A 22574-nucleotide genomic window follows, 5' to 3' on the forward strand; every position below is an offset into this window, starting at 1 on the left:
CAAACCAGACCACATGCTGGACCATACAACAAAGCTCAAAGAATTTCAAAGGACTGATATCATACAGAGTGTGTTCTTTGTCCACAATTAGAAATTAGTAATAATAAAATATCTATGGAAACCTCAAGTATTGAAAATCAAACAACATGGTTCCAAATAATCCATGAGAAAAATATAACTAATGAGATAAATTAGAAAACATTTTGAACTGAATGATAAAATATAGCATATCAAAGTTTGTGGGATGCATATAAAGCAAGTGCTAAGAGGGATTTTCCTTTTTTTTAATTGCTTTTAGTTGCTTTAAATGTTTATATTAGAAAAGAAGAAAAATCCAAAGCCAGTGACCTAAAATTTCAATTTAAGAAGGTAGAAAAAGATCAAAGTAAATCCAAAGGAAATAAAAGGATGATGATAAAGATAAGAAATAGAAAATAGGACCAGAATATCAAAAGCAAGTCTTGAAAAGAAGAATAACGTTGGAGGATTTATGCTATTTCAAGATTATAAGTCTACAGTAATCAAGATAAATGGCACTGAAATAGTGGTTGACAAATTCATCAAGCAGCATACTACATAGCTCAGAAATATAACCATACTTAAATGGTCACTTGATTTTTGATAATGACAGCAAGGCAGGTTGATGGGGCGGGGGGAGCCTTTTCAACAAATGGTGCAACAGTAAATGGATATGCATGAAGAAGAATTGAGCTTTAATTTCTACCTAAATATAATTTAGGATGGATCACAGACCTAAACACAAAAGCCCAAACCACATGCTTTTAAGGGAAAACATAACCAAATATTTTGGCCACTTAGAGACAGACACATATTTCTTAGGTCACAGAATTCAATATCCACAAAAAAATATGATAAATTAGGTTTCATCGAAATTAAAATTAAACTAAAATGGTCTATCAAAAGAAACCATAAAAAATAAGTAAGAAAGCCACAAAAGGGAGATAATATTTGTACTAACTATACCAGAGAAAGAACTGGTATCAAGAATTATATAAAGAATTCTGATTACCCAATAATAAAAAGACAAATACTGCATCAAAAAAAAAAAAATTGGCCAATGATTTAAACATACATTTAACAAAAGAAGAACATGAACAATAAACAAAAGGAAAAGTACTCAATGTCATTGCTCATCATGGAAAAGCCAATTGAACCATGAGATACTATTACATATCCACCAGAATGGCTTAAAAATAGAAGGAATGACTAAATCTTGGTGAGGCTGCAGAATGACTGAACTCTTAAACATTGCTGGCAAGGATGTAAAATGGTACCACTTTTGGGGACTTAGTCGGTTAAGTGCCTGACTTCAGCTCAGGTTATGATCTCAGGGTCCCAAGAGAGAACCCAACATTGGGCTGCACATTCAGCAAGGAGGTCTGCTTGTCCTTCTGCCCCTCCCCTCACTCATGCTCTCTCTCTCCCTTTCTCAAATAAATGAAATCTTTAAAAATAAAAAAAAGGTACAGCAAGTTTTGAAAATTTTTGTAAGTTTTTTTTTGTAAAAATAGACACATATAATTCTACTCCTAGGTATTTTGCTCAAAAATAATGAAAATACATGTTCATAAAACAAGACTTGTAAAAGAGTGTTTGCAGAAGCTATGTTTATAATGGCCCCAAATGAGACAAGTCAGGTGTTCATCAATAGAAATGGGTAAACAGACTGTGGTAATATACTCACAGTTAGACATTACTGAGCAATACAAAAGGAAAGTACATGCAAAAAATCATGAAGGAACCTCAAAAATCATAGGCTGAGTAAAAGGAACCTTATAAAAAAAGATATAAATTGTAGAATGGCAAAACTAATCTATAGTGGAAAAAGAACAGTGGTTGATTCTGGGAGGGCAGAGATAGGGGTTGACAGAGAAGGAGCAGAAGGGAACGTTTTTCAGATTACACAGGTGTTATGTATTTATCAAAACTTAGTGAATTTAGGAGATCCCTGGGTGGCTCATTGGTTTAGTGCCTGCCTTTGGCCCAGGGCATTATCTTGGAGTCTCGGGATCGAGTCCCACATCAGGTTCCCTGCATGGAGCCTGCTTCTCCCTCTGCCTGTGTCTCTGCCTGTCTCTCTCTCTCTCTCTCTCTCTCTCTCTCTCTGTGCTTCATGAATGAATAAATAAAATCTTTTTTAAAAAAGTGAATTTACATTTAAGATTTAGCAGTTCACTGAATGTAAATTTTACACAAAAGAAAATACATATCATGAGCAACTAAACAACTTTAAGATAAATATGCTGAAATAGTTAGAGGAAAGTATACTGATGTGTGCAGTTTACTTTTAAATGCACCAAAAAAATGGATTAGTGGGCAGACAGATGAGGATGTAAATAAACAGATGTTTGATATTGATAAAACAAGTATAGTGACATATAAATCAAAGAATCTATATGGTATGTATACATGTTTGTATTATAAAATTCTTTCAACTTTGCTGGATATTTGAAAAAAATTATAATAAAGTATTAGAAAAAATAAAGGTAAATTAAAGTGATTTTTCACACACACATACACATGCAACTTCACCACCAACTGAATTAATTCACTAAGTAGATTAGCAAAGGAATTTGGGGACAGAAAGAAAATGATCCAAGATGGAAGCATGGAAATTCAGGAAGAACAAAGTGTATAGAAAAGGTTGATATTTGGGTAAATCTAAATATCATTGATTTCATGAACAATATATGTAGAATTAAAATACACAAAACAACAGCATTAAAGGCACAACTATTGTGAGTATAGTTAAAATGCTCTAAGATCCTTTCATATATTTGGTAATAGCACCAATTTATGTTGGAATAAGTCAAAGTTACATTTCATAACATCGAGGGTAAACACTATTAGTTTCCTAAGGCTGCCATGACAAATTACCACAAACTGGGTGGCTTAAAACAACAGAAATTTATTCTCTCAGAGTTCTAAGAGCTAGAAGACCGAAATAAGGTGTTGGCAGGGCCATGTTCCCTTTGAAGGCTCTAGGGGAGAATCCTTCCTTGTCTCTTCCAGCTTCTTGTGGCTCTTGGCAATCCTTGATAGCTCTTGGCGTGTAACCGCATCATTCCAATATGCGCCTCCAATTGTCATATGGTGTTCTTTCCTTGTGTGTTTCTCTGTGTCTTCTACTCTTCTTAGAAGGACACCAATCATTGGACTTGGGACCCAACCTGATCCAGGAAGATCTCATGTTAATGAATTACAACTCCAAAGACACCATGTTCAAATAAGGACACATTCTGAGGTCCACTGATGTAAATTTTGAAGGAATACTATCCATTCCACTTCAAGCACTAAAAGAAAAGGAGAAGAATACATAACAAATAGGCTAATAAAGAGGGAAATGTAAAATATAAAATACATACTGATCCAAAAGGAGAGAAGAGATTAAAAGAAACATTGAACAAATGGATAAATAGGAAACAAATAGTAAGAAAGGGGATTTAAACCCAAATATATCAGCAATTGAATCAAAAGGAAACTAGTTAAACACTGTCATTGAAATACAAAGATTTTTCTTGGGAGGAACTTAATTACATGCAGAATTAAATTATATGAAGCAATCACTTTAATGGCAGAGCTTTAGTCAATGAAATTACAAGAAATATAATAATACAGAGTGTTTGAAGGTAATGGATAAGCAAAATACTATGTAAACACTAATCAGAAGAAAGCTGATGTAGTTATATTATAAGCAGACCAAGCAGGCTTTAAGACAAGAAATGTTACTAGAGGTAGAGATATATTTCATAATGATGCAAGAATCAAGTAACCAGGAAGATCGAATAATTCTAAATGTACGGGCATATAATAACATAACCTCAAATATGTAAAGTAAAATTTAAAGAACTTTTAGGTCTTAGAGAAATTGACAGTCAATATAACTGACAGGAAAAAAAATACCAAAAAGCCAGTAAAGATATAGAAGACCTGAAGAACATATAATTAACAAACTTGAATAAATTGACATTAACTAAACACTGCAATAAGTGGTTGCACTCTTTTCAAGTATACCTGGAATAGTCACTAAACATCAACTAATTGCAGAGTCATAGCAGTGGTCAAAAGATTTCACAGCAAGGAACTCTTCTATAAAATGTTCTCTGAATACAATGAAATCAAATGACATATAAATATAAAAACATAACTAAAAAATTCCTAATGTTTGGAATTAAACAATAAAATTATAAATGATCCATGATTCAAAAAAGAAGGCCAAGTGGAAATTAAGTAATATTTGGAAATGAATTGAATGTTAATGTAACCATGAAACAAAATTTGTGAAATATGGCTACCACATTCTTAGAAGGAAATGCATACTTTACTTACTGGAATATATTAGGCAACTCAAAACCTAAATCAATAAAGAAGAAAGAAGAGGGAGAGGGAAATATTAGAAGGAAGAGAGAAACAGAAATTAATAAACTAGAAAACATTCAATAGAAAAGAATATCAAAAGTCTAGCAAATTAATAAAATTTATAAAGCTTTGGCAAGATTGAGAATAAAAGAGAGAAAATATAAATTACCAGTGTCAGAGATAAAAGGAGGGGTATTACTAGATTCTACTGAAATTATAAAGATAAGAAGAGGATATTATATTCTTTGCCAATAAAATATGAAAAGTTTAAAAAGGACAAATTCCTAGAAAAACACAACTCTGTGAACTTGTCACAAAAAAGAAAATGTGCATAATTCTATCTCTATTAAAGAAATTGAATCTGTAACTTAAAACTTTCCTACAAGCAAATTTAAGGTCCAGATGGCATCACAAGTGAATTTATCCAGATTTTACAAAAACGGGAAATAGAAAAAGAGAGAACACTTCCAATTCATTTTATAAGGCCAACATAACCTTGATACAAAAACCTGAAAGGACGTTTACAAGAGAGGGAAATGTGGGCCAATGTCTATCATGAACATAGTTGCAAAATCTCACTAAAAATATTAGTGAGGTGGTGAACCTGCTATACGTAAGAAGGGAAATATATCATGGCTCGGAAGTTGTATTCCAGCAATATAAGTTCATTTAGTATATTATCACATTCAAAATATAATATGATCATCTCTGTAAGTGGATCAAATTTAATAGCCATTCATGATTTAGTTGGAAAAAAATTTCTCAGTGGTCTAGAAACAGAGGGGAACTTCTGTAATTGTTTTTCTTTAATCTACAAAAAACTTACAGCAAATAATAAATTTAATGGTAAAATATTCAATGCTTTCCTCAGGACTAAAAATAGAACAAGGATACGCCAATCACCACTTCTATTCAACAGTTTCCTAAATATTCTAGTTAGTGTAAGGAGGCAAGATAAAAAAATAAGTGGTCTACTCTCTTTCACCATACAAAAAGATAAATTCAAAATGGATGAAAGATCTAAATGTCAGACAAGATTCCATCAAAATCCTAGAGGAGAACACAGGCACACCCTTTTTGAACCTGGCCACAGTAACTTTTTGCAAGATACATCCACGAAGGCAAAAGAAACAAAAGCAAAAATGAACTATTGGGACTTCATCAAGATAAGAAGCTTTTGCACAGCAAAGGATACAGTCAACAAAACTCAAAGACAACCTACAGAATGGGAGAAGATATTTGCAAATGACATATCAGATAAAGGGCTAGTTTCCAAGATCTATAAAGAACTTCTCAAACTCAACACCAAAGAAACAAACAATCTAATCATGAAATGGGCAAAAGACATGAAGAGAAATCTCACAGAGGAAGAAGTAGACATGGCCAACACGCACATGAGAAAATGCTCCGCATCACTTGCCATCAGGGAAATACAAATCAAAACCACAATGAGATACCACCTCACACCAGTGAGAATGGGGAAAATTAACAAGGCAGGAAACAACAAATGTTGGAGAGGATGCGGAGAAAAGGGAACCCTCTTACACTGTTGGTGGGAATGTGAACTGGTGCAGCCACTCTGGAAAACTGTGTGGAGGTTCCTCAAAGAGTTAAAAATAGACCTGCCCTACCACCCGGCAATTGCATTGTTGGGTATTTACCCCAAAGATTCAGATGCAATGAAACGCTGGGACACCTGCACCCCGATGTTTATAGCAGCAATGTCCACAATAGCCAAACTGTGGAAGGAGCCTCGGTGTCCATCAAAAGATGAATGGATAAAGAAGATGTGGTTTATGTATACAATGGAATATTACTCAGCCATTAGAAACGACAAATACCCACCATTTGCTTCAACGTGGATGGAACTGGAGGGTATTATGCTGAGTGAAATAAGTCAATCGGAGAAGGACAAACAGTGTATGTTCTCATTCATTTGGGGAATATAAATAATAGTGAAAGGGAATATAAAGGAAGGGAGAAGAAATGTGTGGGAAATATCAGAAAGGGAGACAGAACATAAAGACTCCTAACTCTGGGAAATGAACTAGGGGTGGTGGAAGGGGAGGAGGGCGGGGGATGGGGGTGAGTGGGTGACGGGCACTGAGGGGGACACTTGATGGGATGAGCACTGGGTGTTATTATGTATGTTGGTAAATTGAATACCAATAAAAATTATGTTATTAAAAAAATAAGTGGTCTAAGAATTAGAAGGGAAATAAAACTATTATTTTTAGATAAACAAATACAAAAAATCTCGATAAATTATTTTATTAGTAAGTGAATGCTGCAAGCTTGCTAGATACAATATTCAAAAATTAATACTATTTTAAAGTAAACAATTCCTAAATAAGCAAATAGAAAACTTACTCAAAGACAAAAGTAACACACAGCATCATTAAACACCAATTATTAGGGATAAATTTAATAAAAGCTATGAAAAACCTCCATATAGTAAATCACAGAACATTACTGAGAGTTAGGAAAAGAATACCTAAATAAATGGAATAAGTGTACTCTTCATGCATCAGAAGAGTTGTTATTTTAAAGATGTCAGTTGATGTATAGATTCAATGTAATCCTAATCAAAATCTCAGCAACCTTTTATTTCAATTAAAATTGACAAATTAGGGATCCCTGGGTGGCGCAGCGGTTTGGCGCCTGCCTTTGGCCCAGGGCGCAATCCTGGAGACCGGGAATCGAATCCCACGTCGGGCTCCCGGTGCATGGAGCCTGCTTCTCCCTCTGCCTATGTCTCTGCCTCTCTCTCTCTCTCTCTGTGTGACTACCATAAATAAATAAAAATTTAAAAAAAATTGACAAATTAATTCTAATATTTAAATGGTAATGCATCAGAGTGGTAAATATTGGACCAAGATTAGCCCAAATATTCTAGGAGAAAAATAAAACTAAAGTACTTATACTAACATATATTAAAAATTATTATAAAGGAATAATAATTAAAACAGTGTGGTATTGACACAAGGTTAGGAAAACAGACTGATGGTACTGAATAGAGAGTCTAGAAGACCTACCTACATATGAATACCCAATTTATGATAAAGGGGGGATTTCAGAATGAAAGAACAGTCTTTTCAAAAAATGATACCTGGTCAATTGGATTTCCAAATGGAAAAAAAATGATTTTTGATCACTACCTTGCACCATAAACAAAAAGATCAATAACAATTAGATTGCTTGTTGAAATATGAAAGTAAAACAATGCAGCTTCTAAAAAATAAGAGACTATTGTATAATCTCAGAAAAGCAAAATTTCCTTAGATAGAACATTAAAAAAGCAGTACACAAAAGAAAAATTGGTAGGTTAGAGTGTAAGAACCACTATTAAGAACTATTTTTTATCAAAAGATACACTTGAGCAAGTAAAAAGTCAAACCATGGATGGCTAGAGAGCATCTGTAATGCATATATATAATGACAGACTCTTATCTAGTATTTACATGAAGAACTATAAATCAATAAGAAAAATACAGAAAACAATAATTTTAAATGTACTAAGTAATGAACAACACTAATTTCTAAAAAAGAAAGAAGAAAGAAAGAAAGAAAGAAAGAAAGAAAGAAAGAAAGAAAGAAAGAAAGAAAGAAAGAAAGAAAAAAGTACCAAGAAGGTATGGGAATATTCTCTTCTCAAAAGATTAAGTATATTTGCCAATAAATATCTTCAAAAGAGTTCAACCTCAAACATAAGGGAAATGGAAAATAAAGCCACAATAAAATGACACTACATCGCTATCAGAATGGCTAACATTAAAAAACTTAAACCAAAATGTTGAGGAGCAACTAGAATTCTCATAAACAATTGTTGCAATCATTTGAGCAATTAAAAGTATCTACTAATGTTAAACATCCACAGGACCCAACAACTCCACGTACAGATATATATCCAACAGAAATCCTTAAGTATGCACCAAGAAATCACGCAGAAGAATAGTCTTGACAGAACCCGGAACAGCTGTAACAGCCAAAAGCTAGGTGAGGGGAAAAAAACTGGCACTGCCCATGAAAAAGTAGAATGGATACATAAACTGTGGAGTTCATATAATGAAATACTCAACAACGATGAAGACCACTGAATTACTACCATACCCAGCAATGTGTATGAATTTCCCAAACATGATGGTAGGCAGAAACGTCAGATACAAAAGACTACGTAATAAATGACTTCATTTATATAAATGTCTAAGAAAAGCCAATCTGTGGCATTAGATAATGGTTGGGGAGGAGAGGGTATAGTCTCTGGAAGGGTTTTGTGGATGATGTCACTGATCCATTTCTTGCTCTGAGTGGTACTTACTCAACTATGGTCACTTTTTGAACATTCACAAGCTGTACACTTTGAGTTGTATACTTTTCTGAATATATTTCGTACTTCAAAAAAGAGGTTACTTACAAAATAAAAATGAAATCCCTAAATAGTGTGTTTTTTAGCACCTTTCTACCACTTTCACAAAGTCATTAAACTGCTTGGAGATAAGCAGACCTGGTTGTTGTTTTCTTTCCTTTTATTCGTTATTTAAAAAGCTGCCTTTGGTCTTAAAGCAAAATGTATCTTCTTTGAAATCTGAAAATGAAAGTCAACATCGTTCGCACAGTTGTTGGGGAATCACTTAATTCATTTAAAGATGAAATGAGGCCTTGTCATTTGGTTTCACTTTTCCATCCTGAATTAATATAACTGGTTTATTCCTTGTTAGCTATTCACTATTGTCCCATTTAGATATTTTGTTTTAGCTGAAGCTTAAACCCTGCCCTAAGCTACGTAGACTAATCTTATTGGATCTGTCTGCAGTCCACACAGGATTCCGAGAGCTGATGTCATCTGCCCTGGGTTTATTTGTATTTCTTTCTTAGGCATATGACAGACAGTTTAGTAGTGAGAATAGGTGTTTGGCTTTTAAGGAAGTTTCAGGTCTAGGCTAATCCATCATCAAGGACTAGATATACTTAATTAATTTATATATAATTAATTAATATACTTAATGTAAAAAAAAAAAACATTGTATTGTAGTAGAAGAACATGGCCTGTACCACTATCCTTTAGAACTGCAGTTCTCTAAGTTTTTGGTCTCAGAAGCTCTTTACACTCTTAAAAACTATAGAGGACCCCCAAGGAGCTTTGGTTTACATGGTTTATATCTATCAATATTTATAATACTAGAAACTGAGAAATTTTACATATATGTATATTATTTTTAAAACAGCAATAATATATTCATGACATCTTAACATATACAATGCATTTTGATGGAAAATGGTTGTTTTGCAAAACAAAAATTAAATAGCATTGTTTTACATTTTTGCAAATCTCTATGTCTGGCTCAAGAGAAGACAGCTGGATTCTCATGTCTGCTTCTGCATTCAATCTGTTGATATGTAATATATCATAAAGCTTTTAGAAAACCTCACTGTATCCACCTGAGAGACTGAGAGTGAAAAAAGCAAATAAAATCATATATTACTATGAAAATAGGTTTGGCCTCAAGAACCCCCAAAAGGATCTTATGTACCCCCTATGGATCCACAGATCACTTGACCTGGAAAATTTTTAAGATTTCTTTTTTGTCTACTATATTTAGTCAATTTTTGTAGGTGTTCCATACACTCTTGGGGGAAAAGAAGTGTAGGAAATTATATCTATAATGTAATTAGTACAAGTATAACATTAAATATGATATGAAATATGTGAATTCCTTCTTATAAATATAAACCAAGGATTAGCAAACTATAGCCTGTTTTTGTATGCACCTTGAGCTAACTATGCCTTTTGTACTTTTAAAGGATTATTAAAATATATACACACATAGGTGTACATACACACAGAAGAATATGCATGAGAGACGATATGTAGCATGGAAAACCTAAAATATTTGCTATTTGGCTATTACAGGAAATGTTTTCTGACTCCCAAATAAACAAACAAGCATTTATATCACTCAGATATAACCATATATATTTTTCTTCTGCTTCTGAAATAACTAATCACATTTATTAAAAGCCTCCCAGTATGAATTTGAGTTTTATGGCAGTTTTAAAAGTTTTGAATTTCATGTTTGACAAGTAGTTTTGTCCACGTTTAATTCATCCTTGAATTTTATTTGTTCTCGTGTTAACTTTGCAACTTATTCTTTTATATTCCTCAGTTGTTTTTAATATCTCCTTATAAATGTTGAGCTATAGTTTTTATTTATTTATTTTTAAAGATTTTATTTATTTATTCATGAGAGACACAGAGAGGGGGAGAGAGAGAGGCAGAGACACAGGCAGAGGGAGAAGCAGGCTCTATGCAGGGAGCCTGACATGGGACTCACTCCTGGGTCTCCAGGATCATGCCCTGTGCTAAAGGCGGCGCTAAACCGCTGAGCCACCCAGGCTGCCCTGGACTATAGTTTTAAATATAATTGGAGAATATCTGACTTTAAGTAAGTTAATTTGGTCCATTCACATTTGTTGTAGAAGTAATATTTCCTCTGTCTGCAGTCATCTTAGTATATCTCATATTCTGTTGTTTCATTTTAAATTTACCTTCTGAATTTGGCCACCAGCAATGCATGTGCTTTGATTTCCTTAATCTTCCACTAATTTATAAGGTGTATGGCCCAGTATTATGACAATTAGTGGTTACTAATAGCTACGCAAATATTTAAAGCAACAATGTGAAGAATGAAATTATCTATTCAAGAAACTCAAGTAAATGAGAAATAAAAATAGCAATAGCTTCCACTTATTATGTCATAAATCACCTCACATGATCCTCACCAAAGTTCTCTAGGTAAGTAAGAATTCATGGGGCTTAAATAAATTGTCCCCAGTCACCCTCCCAGTGAGTGTCAGGTATGAAGGTAAAATTACTGTCCAGCTGCCTCTACAATCACCTCACTAACCACAGTGGTGTACTTTGGGCTCTAGCTACCCTGGGCAGTCTGTCCAGAGAACCTGGGGGGCAGGCTCCTCCATTACTGCAATCTCTTCTTCCATCCTACCCATTCTAGAAGGAGCTGTGGTGAATTGTGTCTGCAAGATCCATGACCCCCACAGAAGCACTGTGGATTCCTTAGAGGTGCTGAATATGTTCACTGAAGTCCCGCGAGAACTTGGGAGGAAGCACTAAACTTTTAGGTCTGAGGGGGGCCGGTTAGGAGGTTATTCTCAGCTCCCAACTCACAACTGTCCTTTGAAGTCCAAATTCAAGCTATACACACCTGCATGGGTCTGGCCATCATATTAGCCCATGTTAATAGGAACTTACTGACCCTCTTAGAACTAAGCTTTTCAAATTTTCAGTATTTATCTAAGTGCAAGGTCTTTCTTTCTCACTTTTGTATTTGTTTTATAATGTGTGGTTTTCCTGTCTTTCTCTTTTAGACCATAACCTCCTCAGCACTCAGATGTGCCTTAAAAAAAAAAAAAAAAAAATCCCACAGCATTCTAAATTTGCATGGAGCCAAATAGTTTATAAATGTTCTTGTCTGACTATTCTTCACAACTTTTTAAATAATAAGAAATAAATGTTAACATATAGTTTGAATTTTGTCATAAAATCAACCCAAAAGATGAAGGGACAAATTATGTCATTTACCTTCTTTGTCATCCCCTTGAATCATACATAACTTTTCCAAACAGCCTACACTTGGCATTGATCCCTGTACATCCTTTAGTGGGATGGAGATGTGAGGAAAAGGCACCTGAGAGGTGCTGACTCACATGCTAGCTCCCAGCAGCAGGCTAGTGTGACTCAGCAGGTTGGAGATGGAAGGCCCTGGCCACCAGGCAGGAGGAGCACCTGGGATCCCAAGTGCCTGCTTAGTCCAAGAAGCCTGCATCCAGCCAGATGTCCAGGCAGCTTTGCCTCTTCTGTGAATACAGCAATGGGGGTCTTCTGGCGAGGCATCTCTTCAAGGCTCTTGCTCTCTTTGCCCTCATTGATGAGGAGTAAAATTTGAGGCTCACCTGTACAAAAAAGTATGGAACTAGAAGACCAGATCTGGCTACAAACCTGCCCCTATTTCAAAAGAGATAGCAAGGGCTGATGGAAAGAGCTCCAGGGTGGGGATTGGCTTGAGTCCTAATTCTGTTGCTTAATAAGCTAATAGCTGTGAGATTCCTCTGTGTCACAGTTCATCTATAAGATGGAGTAATAATAGTGTCTCCTTGCAGGGATGTTCTGAGTGAAGGAGCTAATACACGTATATTACTTCATGCCAGCAGTGAAGCCAACATTTAGTACAAGGTAGCCAATATCACTGTCCTCGTCCCTATTCTACTTCTACAGCTTCTTCCCCTCTACCTTCCTTTCCTCCTCCTGACTGTCCCCCCTGCCTAATTTTGTTACTTAATTTTTAATGTTATCTTTATAAGCAATTTCCCATCTTTTGAGAACAAGATGGTTATTTCTATACATTTTTATACATACATTTTTATGATAAATAAAGAGATGGAAGGGAGCGAGAAGGAAGAGCGAGAGGAAGGGAGGGAGAGAGGGGAGAAGATAAAAATATGGAATTTTTTTAATATATGGAATTATTCAGGGCAGAACTTTCACTTATTGTTTATTTAAGATGGCCTGCTCTCTAGCTTTCTTATGTAAACTCTCTGGTCTCCTGATCACTTCTGAAAAGAAACAGTATGGTTCTTTGACTCATAGAGCTGTGCCTCATGGACATCTGTCCTGTCTCTGGCTATAGCTACTAGTCTTTGCCTGAAGCCTGAGGCCACACTTGGTGGATACGTAGTCCCTCCCCCATCTCTAATTGACCAAGACTTCTTTCCTGCTGTCAGAATGGTTCTCAGCACAGCACTGCGCAGTCACCACCTATCACAGTGGGCTTGTGAGAGGGAGCAAACACACTGTTGCTGGCTTTCCATCTTGGTCAATGCATCACTGTCCCAGGAATTCTTTCCCTCTGCTGGGCTTCCTTTATGGTTTCAACTTTAGGAAGGTGGCTCATGATTCTCCTTTACTAAAGCAGTGTAGGGCTGTAGTGGGGTTGAAGTGCGCTCATCACCTGGAAGTATCTCCTCAATTACAACAAATTAAATGTTTAGATAACTTAAGTACTTATGCCTTGCTTTTTTCCACAAAGGATGGTTATTTATAATATTTTCCCAAAATGGGCCTAGATAGATAGATAGATAGATAGATAGATAGAATGTGTGTGTGTGTGTGTGTGTATAATTATTTTGCCTTTGAAAAGGGAGTCTTGGAATAAAGGTGATACAATTCACTAATAAAAATAACATGCTGTACCTGGGTGGCTCAGTTGGTTGAGCATCCATCCAACTCTTGATTTTGGTTCAGATCATGATACCAGGGTCCTGGGATGGAGCCCTGCACAGAGCTTCATACTCTGCAGGGAATCTGCATGGGATTTTCTCCCTTTCCCGCTGCCCCCCTACTCTCATGCATGCTCTGTCTCTCTGTCTCAAATCAATACTTTTAAAAAAAATAATAACATAAATGAAAACCCTGACATATTTCAGATTGAACATTCCATGTAGTTTTGGGGATACAATACCCAGAGCCTGGTACTAAGAGCTACTTGGTTTTAGAAGCCAGTCAACCACCTTATAAAAAAAAAAAAGAAAAGAAAAGAAACCAGTCAACAAGCACCACACTAGGGAGGATCTGATGTTAGTATCTGAAATTTAAGGCTGTGGAAACAGGTCAAAGGGCTCAGGCAGGAGTTGCTTTTTTCCCTTGCTGTGTGACTTTTAGCTAGTCATTTAATCTTTCTACTCAGAATCTTCTTTTCTGTAAAAGGAAGGAGATATTCGAAGAAATCACTAAGAAACCTTCCTTTCTGTGATTTGACCCTTATAAATTCCACATTACAATTTAATCATATATCTGTTGAATTGATTGACGTTTTTTAAAGAGATACTTGAAACTTTTTCTGAGTACCTCTTTCCTCCCTTAATTTCTAACTCTGTAACAGCTTTAACTCTAAGAATAGAACATGGCATTGAAATGAGCTGTATACTTCTGCGTTTACATGGAAAGATTCTTACAGTGGCTTTATTTGCCTGTGTGGCTAGAGATTTAGCCCTTTAATTTCAATGTAATAATTCAGCCATTGTATTCAACAAGGAGACAAGTGTGTATCCGATTTTTTAATTACAGTCACAAGAGACACCATTGCAACTGAGCTCTGCTTCCTACTGAGAGGCCATGTTCATTTTCCTCTCAAGATTATACATGAACAGTGGTTACTGAATAAGTGAACTCCTAGAGTCCCTAAAAATAGATACAGGTGTGTTTCTTTCCACTTGCATTTAACCTACACAGTAGCAATTCATTTCATAGGCATTCACTCAGGGTGATATGTATCCTTTGAAGAGGTTCTTGATTTGATTGTCCATTTAAATTCTCCTCAGAAGAAAATCCCAGAGATCCCTAAAGGCTGCAGAATTAACTTCAATATAGTATCTCTCTTTCTCCTCCAGTAACTGCCATTTGCTAACTTCCCAATTAATTCTTCCCACCCGCCCTCCACCCACCTACACCCTTGCATACGATCTTAGTCATTTGACACTATCTAGTAGAATCAGTATAGTAGCACCTTGATTAGTATTCGCAGTAATTGCTATTTCACAGATCCTTAGTAGAATGCACTTCTCATCTTCCAGCAAATCTTTAGGTTGCTTAAGGTCAAGCCCACTTCAGGGCAGGAGGAGGTCTTCAATAAACACCTTATCTAAGATACTTAAATAATTCTTTGCTTTGTCAAGGTTTGATTTAATTCTTTGAATTGTCTTCTATGTGGAAGGTCCATATAGAGGGGAAGACCACATTAAAGGGAGCAAGAGGAGTTTGTAAAACAAGAAAAACTAAGGAGTTTATAATCAGCAAAGAAAATGTGGAAGTGTTTCTCTACTGGAAACGTCTGATTCTCCATTAGTGAATGACAAAAGAGATATTTAGGAGGAACTAGGGGGTTCCAGTTCTATACTTTAATGGGCAGTATCACAAAAATGCACAAATAAATGTGTCAATACATAAACATGATCACATATATAGCAAAACCTCTCAACAACAATAAATATGTTCACAGAAGAGTTCTCTTTTGTTATATTAAGTAGCAAACATTTTAAAGACAGGAATTGTACATTATTTGACTTTCTGTATCCAACTTCTATCATGGTGTCTTAAAATGGCAGTAAATGAATACATGTTACTGAACAAGCAAATAATAAGTAAGCATCTCCATCACTGCCATTATTCCACTTAGGGTAATACTAAAGTGCTACAAGGTATGTACATTTAGCATTCTTATTTTATAGAAAAGATAACATATTTAAAATAATAATTTACTTATCTGAGGTCTGTCCTCAGAGCCCATGATCACTAGGACCACTAAGTCTACTTTTTAAGATATTGTCATTAACTTGTCCATCTTCACATATTATTTTTAAAATAAATTTCATTCCATTATCATAAAACATAAGTGTTCATTATGGGAAAAAAGTTTGTAGCCAAAAATTGAAAGATAAATCATGTAGTCCTAACACAACAACAGTGAAATATTGGTATATTTATTTCCAAGGAAAACTTTAAAAAAATTATTACTCGCATTTTCCAAAACGTTTTCTTACAGTCATTGGAAATTGATGACTTTTGCCACTGTCATTTTAAAGGTCTGACTATAGAGGCAAAAGAATAGCTAAAAAAAATTCCTTACACAACCAACAAAGAATATATAGAGAAGAATATAATTTTATAACTTTTGCCTCAATGCTCATCCCACAGAATCTGAATAGAAATAGTCTTTCCAGCCATTACACTGAATATTTTACTAGTTAACTGCTATAGGCTCAATTGGATCATTGGCCTTGTCAAATTTTGTATCTTACCTGGTCTTCATTGGCTCTCATTTTGAGCTGATTTCAACTAATCAGCAGTATTTTGTTATCTTTTAGGAAGACCACAAAAAAGGCTATAATAAGCACAATTTCGCATTGGGACTGCTAGCTGCCTTCTCATCTTCTGTAGTAGCCACCCTGCTGTATTTCCTGTGTTGACAGTCAAAACCCAAAACAGTCAGCCTTTACAAACTTATATTTACTGTTCATTCATCTCACAGTTTATAAAAAGGGTTATTCCTGAATAACTCAATCAAAAACCTGAGCAAAACTTGAGGGAAAAGACTATCCCCGGGGCAGTAAACTGCCTGATTTAGTTACACATTGCATAGAGAAAATAAACCAAATATCTTTTGAAATTTCACTCTAAAAGCCACTTCTTTTTTTTAATAGAAATAAAAATATGCCCATAATACGTTCTTGCTGGGCATTCTATAGATTTACACCATTCAAAAGTGATACGGTGTCTCATCTGCAGAGATTTATAACTTACTCTTTCAATTTCTGGTTCAAAATTCATGTGTGTGAATAAATGCATGTTGGCCTTTGAATTTCCTTTTTCTTAAATATTGTTTCTGATTATAAATAATTGTATTCTCAGTCTAGGAAATATGGACAGTGCAAAAAAAATAAGGATGTAGGAAAAGAAACAGGTTATAATACCTTTGCTTGGTTGGATTATTTAAAATTAAATCTCACATTGCTTCAATGGGAAAAGGAGGAATTCTGGAAATAAAAGCATGGATACTAGTTTTGTTTGAAGAGGTGGACGAACCAAATAAGCAAATGAAATTCAAAGAAGTATATAGTATACAGGAAATCAGGAGTCAGAGGGTGAGAACAAACAGTAGAGTTACGCAGATTTTCAGAGTCCTGGCCCCAACTATTGGCCACCAGCATCAACAGTGACAGGGAACTGGTCAGAACCAACAATGTGTTGGCAATGCCTATCCTGTGATAGCACTTTGAATTCCGTAAGTCACTTATCTTATTTCACCCTCATACCAACACCGTGAAATGGAATTTATTATCCTTTTTCTAGAGATAAAAACAGAGTCTCAGAGAGGTTAAATGGCTACACCAAAGCCACAGACTGATAAATGATAAAATCAGGATTACGGACTAAGTCTTCTGACCCCTAAACTAGTTCCTATTCTGTCAGAATTGACTGCTTTCATGTAAGGATGATGATCATGATCACAATCATGATAAAGCTAACATTTACTGAGCTCTTATTATGTGCTTGGCGCTGTTCTAAATGCTTTGCATACATTAATTAATTAAATAACATGATGTAATAATCCCCCAAAATTTCACAGTATAAAATTCTTTCTGCTTTTGCAAATATGTAATTCCCTTTGGCATTGTGCAAAGTTATCACCTTCACGGTTCTGGAATCCAGAGAATTTATGCTAGATTGTGTGAAATGCTAGACACAAGCATGGAAGAAGCAGATGGCCACCCTCAGGCCTAGAAAGGAGAAAATGGACCCTGACTAGGTAGACAAATCAGTATTATTTCATATAATAAAAAAGGCTGATACTGTTTTCCTGGCTCAAACATTGCAAACAAAGTAAACCTAGGATTTTTGTCATCTTTTTCTAATTTGGTACTATGGGAACTATAGTTGTCTTTTAATTTGATTACTGATAGAGTCCATTTGCAGAGAATTCATGATACTTCATTTAAATTCTGGTTCAGTTGTTTCTATGCAAAACATTTATTAGGGAATAGTATGTGAGTTTTGTTTCAGCAAAAGACAGCAAAATTTCATTTTAGTCATGGGATATATACATTTGTATATATATAATATATACATATGGTTTTATATTTATATATATGTATAGGTAATATACATATATATGTGTTTGCGCGCGCGCGCGCAGACACACACACACACACACACACAAAACCAAAACCTACTCTATAGAATATCTGTTGAAAGTTCTTCCATTTTTTCCCCTTTCCTTGGTTCCTGGCCTAGAGACTTGTACACAACTCTTAAATAAATTCAGGTTCACCACCTGTATTCAACACCTGTTGTGCCCTGTTTCATATCCTTCTGGCCAACCCCTCCTTCGACCCTTGCTATGGAAGACTTCTGATAGTACCAAGTCCCACTGCACCATCCATCCCTCACGTTTTGCCTTGAACTTTTTGATCAAAGCATAGGTGCTTGTGAGAAACAGCCTGGCACCCACACATCAGCAGCCTGAGTATGTAAGGTAGTCAGTACTCTTGACACTTGGTACAAGGTATCAACACATGCTATTATCTTCTATCATTCAGATAGGCAATTCTCAGGCAAATGCAGCAAGGGTTCTCTGAGGATCCTGATGGAAGGTTGCCCTCAGGGTACCTGACAGGAGAGTACTTTTCTATACTGGTTTGAACCCCTTCCTTGGTTCACTGTCCAAAGTCCTTATTCTTTCACCCTAGAATTATTTCCTAAAACGGCTCCAGCTCTGTTTTCTGGGGTCTTCCTGTGGGAACTCAGATGAGACTAGCCCATTTGTAAGTGGAGAAAAATGGGTTTGGATTGGGATCTCTTCCAAGTTAGATGGTGATAAAGGCTGCATTACTGATATAGGCCTCCTAGAGATACTCCTGGCCTGCAATAAGCAACACAATTCCTAAGATTCTCAGCATGGTAGAAGGAGAGAAGGTACAGTTAATAGGTGAAGCCTTGGCTATGGTGCTTGAATGGTACTAGAGGAGAGATCATCATAAGAGTGTGGAGTTGGCTGGTTTTATTTTATAAAGAAAATAACCCAAAATAGCTAATCAACTCAAAATATGCTGTCAAGGCAGAAGGCCTCCATGCTAGCATTCTAAGATAGCTTAATTTTTGTAGTTACAAGGTAGAGTCTGTTGAAAATCAAGCTGAGGAGCTAATTATTATAAGAATAGTAGAACAAAAAGCAGACTGAATGTATTTCAATTGGTCATCTACACAAAATCAATACTTAGGAGCCCTGAGAGGGAAAGAGTGGGACCCTAAGACCTTTGCATGGATGAACCTGACCAAATTGAACTTTCAGATTCTAGGCCAACAGAGGCAACTTTCTTCTTCCTTGAATACAACAGTTTCTCTTGCTCAGAGACCCTGAAAAGACTCACATGGACCAGTTGCTTGTCTTTTTCAAGATTTCTTGATTCTTCTCTTTGGTTCTCAGAGGTGGCTGCACAGTCCTGGCTGAGAAATACAGTTCCTTCCCTGGGACAACTTGCAGACATCCAGAGAATTGCAATATTCAATTACTATCTAATAGTGGGAACCAGGGAAATATATATGGGGATGGGTCTCCAGGTATCAGAATAGGAAAAAGTCAACTATAATATTTTATAAGGAAGACATTATGACAAGTGCATGCCTTCCTGTGATTTGGGGTTTAACATCCCACTAAGGACACCTGGAGTTTCTTCTAATACAGAGATGGAGCATCACAAAGGCCAAGCAGGAGTAAGTAGGCTGCAGTGGGGCCTTTGCCGGCGAGGCTGGCCACGGAACGGGCACCTTGTGCAATGCGCTGTGGGAGCTTCCACACCAGCTTCCAGGCACTGGGGGAAAGTGTGCAAGCGTATCCAAAAACATCACAGAAACCAAGACTTATCTTCTTCCCTACCAGCTGCTGACAGAGGATTTCAGATGTCATCACAGGGCTGACAGGCAGGTTTGGCCTCTCTGCACTGAGATGGCAGCTGGTTACCCCTGAGGCGCTGGACATGTGCCCTACAGGACGCCATGCAGGCGGCCTCGGTGCATCTGGGGGCAGTTTCTGTGAGGCATCTGCAAAAGATGTGTCTGTCTGCTGTAACTGAAGTCTGCGTGGCTATGTAAATGTGGGAATAGCTTTTGTCAAAGCTGACCTTTCTAAATAAATAACCTTTGGGACACTCAAAAAAAAAAAAAAAAAAGAGAGAGAGAGAGAGAGACATATTGGACATATTGATGGCCTAGAGAAAATGTGGTAGAAAATGGTGACTACTACAGGCTCAGGGATAGGGAAATATTAGAATACAGTTATTATGTGAGACAGGAAGCCACTCTTGGATTCTCTAATAAGCTCAGCAGGGGCTCTTTGTAGGCCATAGTTAATGGAGGTGATGCTGGGTACTTAGTTCCAATGGAGAGGTCAGGATTCTGGAAACGCCGAGGCCAACTGGTAGCATATAACCAAAAGAGATAAGATGGGCATAACTATCATTGCAGGGACCAAGAAATTCACCTGCATAATTCACCAGTAATTCTTGGACCATTGTATTCTGAGTGATAAAACAAATAAGGAGCTGACTGGTATGGAAAAAAAATAAATCCATGAGATTTAAAGGGGAGAGGGCTGAATATGCACTGCAATGAAAACGTGGAATTTCCTGCCCAGTTTCCAGATCTAAGGCAGTTCACAGATCCAGAGCCCCTGGGTTAAAGGAAAGTTCAGTCCCCTTGAGAAAGACTCCTGCCATGACATGAAAAGTATACACAATAAATAGAGCCACAGTCTTTCCCAGAGACACCTGGGTTCCTAGAATAAACAACTCGGACTGAAGGAGTAGAAGAAGTAGGATTGGTCTCTCTCCATGGCTCCTATGTCCCATTGGTGGAATGTGTGCTCCTATCTTTGCTATTTTAGGCTCTGTGGCGTCAGAGAGGGATACTTCCACCTGGAGACACAGTAAGGGGTCTACACCCTAAGGCTATGATGGGTGCCTGGTTATTTTGGGTTCATAAGCCCACAAAGCAGCGGACCAAGAAAGGAACTGCCATACTGGAGAGGCAAATGACCCTTATTATCATAAACAGCAAGAGCTGCTATGACACAGTGAGGTCCTAAAGCAGCACATCCAGAACTCAGGGGGGTTGTTGTAAATGCCTCTCAGTGCTTCCAGGCCTATCAATAATTCTAATTGGGCAATCATAGAAACCTTGGGCAGGCTCAGCACCTGGCAAGAGATAGAAACTTTTAGGGATGAAGCTCTGTGTCTCCCCACCTGAAAAGCAACCTAGATCAGTTGCTGTTGGGCAAGAATGAGGAAAACCCAGAATGACCAGTAGTGTGGGGACACAGTGATCATGAATGCAAGTTTCATGATTAGTTGCAGCTGATTAGATATAGCTTGCTGTGTTAACCTCCTGACCTATGGGGTTTTTTTGTTTTGTTTTGTTTTGTTTTGTTTTGTTTTGTTTTGTTTTGTTTTGTTTTGGTAGAATGTGGCTGACTGCCTCCTAGAAGACTTGATAATGGTTTGGGGTTAACAGAGAGCACAAGTAGACTGGAGGAGTGCAAAGTACAGCCAACATTGACCCCTGAGATACCCCAGGGCCTCCTGTTTTCGAGGCTCATCTCTCACCCTTGCCACAGCCCTGGCAACAACTTCACACAGACACAACATGCCAGCACCCCACCTCAGCTGTACCTCATACTTCTAGCTTTCTGCCTGGAGCTGCTCTGATGCTATGAGGTGGGAATTCGGGGGTGGGGGGTTGTCTCTGTCGCACTCACACATACACAGCCTGGATTGTCAAGAGAGTTAAGACACATAGGACAACCCTATGTGGGATAAGTGGCAAAGAGCAAGCAAAGGATCAGTGCTCTGCCCTTCCCTCTCCTGAATAGAGTTCTGAGCCACATTTCAACAGCTGCCTTAGAAAGTCCTGGTAGGGTCAAGCCCTTGTCAACCACAGCAGTAGCCAATCTGAGAACATCTCTTGTACTGATTTTACTTTCTTCCTTATTTTAGTCTTTTCTCTGATTCCTGGGATCACCTCCCTAAAAACCAACTACCTGCACACAAGCCCCATCTAGTCTCAGCAAAGGAAAACCCAGGCTGAGATGCCACTTAATACGTTGCTATGTCCTGTGTCAAGTGATATCAATCCAGAGGTAGATGAAATATGCTTACATCAAATATGATTTTCCTGATAGTGGGCACCCTCCCTTGCACACCATCCTTGAATCACACTCCCCTTGAGTCTTTGCCAATTTTTCATTTTACATTATAAATGGGAATTTTTAAAATGGGTTTCAGTGGGTGCGAGAACCAAAGGTTAAAGTGGCCCCCATTGATCACAGGTAGAGCCTTATATTTTGAATCACGGACAGGTCTGAGATAATCAGGTGCCTGTGGCTGTCTTTCGTCTGCTAAATATCCCCACCCTTCCCTCCTCTGTGAAAGATACAACTAGAGTTTGCTGACTAAACTTGACATGGCTTGGATTCTGCTATGTAAGGATCACATAATTTCATGGTTGAGCTTGCAATCACTGTGAAAGACAATAACACAGGGACACACAGCTTTTGTTTTATATTTTTGCC

At 36.9% G+C, this 22574-nt stretch overlaps 1 long non-coding RNA gene across 3 annotated transcripts in view; it reads right to left on the reverse strand.

The window, feature by feature from the left end:
- Positions 1 to 2708: 2708 nt before the first annotated feature.
- LOC111090869 overlaps positions 2709 to 22574 on the reverse strand; it is a 70255-nt gene continuing 50389 nt past the window's right edge. The window contains exon 5 of one of the 3 annotated variants that reach the window (XR_005373075.1): positions 2709 to 3314. This is a non-coding gene — a long non-coding RNA (uncharacterized LOC111090869). The remainder of the gene's footprint in view (positions 3315 to 22574) is intronic. The other 2 variants (XR_005373076.1, XR_005373077.1) reach the window with 2 other exon arrangements.

This window comes from Canis lupus, chromosome 18, assembly GCF_011100685.1.
Source record: "Canis lupus familiaris isolate Mischka breed German Shepherd chromosome 18, alternate assembly UU_Cfam_GSD_1.0, whole genome shotgun sequence".
Taxonomy (NCBI): Eukaryota; Metazoa; Chordata; class Mammalia; order Carnivora; family Canidae; genus Canis; species Canis lupus.